Source organism: Cebus imitator, unplaced genomic scaffold, assembly GCF_001604975.1.
Source record: "Cebus imitator isolate Cc_AM_T3 unplaced genomic scaffold, Cebus_imitator-1.0 Scaffold457, whole genome shotgun sequence".
NCBI lineage: Eukaryota > Metazoa > Chordata > Mammalia > Primates > Cebidae > Cebus > Cebus imitator.
Window position 1 is genome coordinate 399,419 of NW_016107772.1, and position 2,322 is coordinate 401,740.

The 2,322-nt window shown below is 46.1% G+C and overlaps 1 protein-coding gene across 4 annotated transcripts in view; it reads left to right on the forward strand.

Moving 5' to 3' along the window:
• CFAP92 (cilia and flagella associated protein 92 (putative)) overlaps positions 1-2,322 on the forward strand; it is a 75,207-nt gene that overhangs the window by 18,536 nt on the left and 54,349 nt on the right. The gene's annotated exons all lie outside the window — the stretch shown is intronic.

Genomic DNA, 2,322 nt, shown 5'->3' on the forward strand with positions numbered 1-2,322 from the left:
ACTGCCTCGGCCTCCCAAAGTGCTAGGATTACAAGCGTGAGCCACCGCACCCAGCCTAGTATTTACTCTTACAGTGGAATGAAGAACACAGTATCCCACGTCATGGGACCCACTCATGCAGAAGCATGTAATCTTATTCACATACTGTCAAGAGAGCAGAACCCTCAGAAGCTACTGAACCAACTTCCTCATTCTCAGCCGAGATCCCCTCACCGGTTTCTCATTAAGAAGTTGTGTTTCCAATGTGAGGTGGGAACATCTAGAGCCAGTGAGTGCACTGCTGCCTCCTGGGGTGGGCCATTTCACATCCCGTTAGCTGTAATTGCTACAGATCATGTCCTTGTCTCTCAATCAGTTACCTGTTGTTTGTTGTTTCCTGACACTGGCCTGGTTCTAGTAGTGCAGTAGTTGAAGGCTGCAGAGAGAGTGACTGCCTGAGCCAGGCTCTCTGCTGGGTGCTGGAGACACAGTGGAAGAAAACTGATTCCCATTTTTCCGGTCCACAAAGGCTGAGTCACATTTCCACATGTGAACGCCTCTCAACTTCGGACTTCGTTCTTTTCCAAATTAAAAGTGTCACTCTTTAAAAAAAAATGTGCTTTAAACATTTAATAAGGTTTTTAAACCATTCTTTTTATTTTGAAATAGGAAAGTTCACAGGAAAATGCAACAACTATATATTCACAGTTTAGGTGTTAGCACTTTGCTGTGTTATGGGGGGACCGTCCTTCACGCACGCAGTCCCCCTGCTGGGGATCTGAGTCGTCTCCAATTTCTCACTCTCCAGCACTGCCATGGTAAGCATCTGGGCACACGTGAGTCCATGGCATTGGCCCAGGGGGACTCCTGGGGCACAGATGGTGAACTCCGACCCCACTGCTGCTGGTTTACTCTCCAGGTGGCATCTCTTTACCCTGCTGCTTGCAGTCCTGAGGATTGCTGTTCTCTGCCATGCTCTGCACAGGCAGGGTTGAGTTCCTGACTCCTGATGAGGCTGAGCAGCATTGCATAGGCCTCTTTGGTCACACACATGTAATTTGCCGATTCATATCTTCGCTTATTTTTCTGTTTTAAAAAAATTGTCTTATCGATCTGGCAGCTTTGTGTTTACATCTTCTGGGTAATTGGGCATTGCCAGTTATATGCATGGTAACCCTCACAGACAGGGGTATGTAACTTATCCTTTTCCTTGATTTATGGTATCTTGTTTTGTACACCAGTTATTTAACTATTCCCCTCTAGTTTATACTTCCAGGAATATTTAAGAAATCTTCCTCATTTGGGTACAGTGGTGCGTGCCTGTAGTCCAAGCTACTTGCAAGGCTGAGGGAATGATCACTTGAGCCCAGTGTTTATGGTCAGCCTTGGCAACATAGTGAAACACCATCTCTCCCTTCTTTTTTTTCAACTCTCCCTACACCGCCCCCCCACCCCCCACCAAGACTGAGTTTCGCTCCTGTTGCTCAGGCTAGAGTGCAGTGGCATAATCTTGGCTCACTGCTACCTCTGCCTCCCAGGTTCAAGCGATTCTCCTGCCTTGCCCTCCCAAGAAGCTGGAATTACAGGCACCTGCCACCATGCCTGGCTAATTTTGTATTTTTAGTAGAGACAGGATTTCACCATGTTGGCCAGGCTGGTCTCAGAATCCTGACCTCAGGTGATCTACCTGCCTCAGCCTCCCAAAGTGCTAGGAATACAGGCGTGAGCCATCGCATCCAGCTGAAACGTCATCTCTTTAAAAAAAAAAAAAAAAAAAAGTCCAGGTGCGGTGACTCGTGCCTGTAATCCTGGCACTTTGTGAGGCTAAGACAGATGGATCACCTGATGCCAGGAATTTGAGACTAGCCTGGCCAACATGGTGAAACCCTGTCTATACTAAAAATACAAAAATTAGCCATGTGTGGTAGTGCGTGCCTGTGATCCCATCTACTCTGGAGGCTGAGGCAGGAGAATCACTTGAACCTGGGAGGCGGAGGTTGCAGTGAGCCTTGATCGCACCACTGCACTCCATCCTGGGCAACAGAGTGAAACTCCATCTTAAAAAAAAAAAAAAAAAAAAGCCTCCTTCATCCAGATGTCAGTCTAGTCTCCTAGATACTCTGCTGATGATTTTAACGTTTTCGTTTTATACTTTTAGTCTGGAATTCATTTTGTATATGTCATGAAGTAATTCAGTAACTTCATTTGCTCCCGTATGCATAGTCAATATAATTTACTCATTGATTTAAAATGCCACTTCTGGTATCTGTTACGTTCCCCTATGTGTTTGGATCTGTTCCTGGGCTTTCTCGTCTGTCCCATTGGTCTTGATGACCATAGATT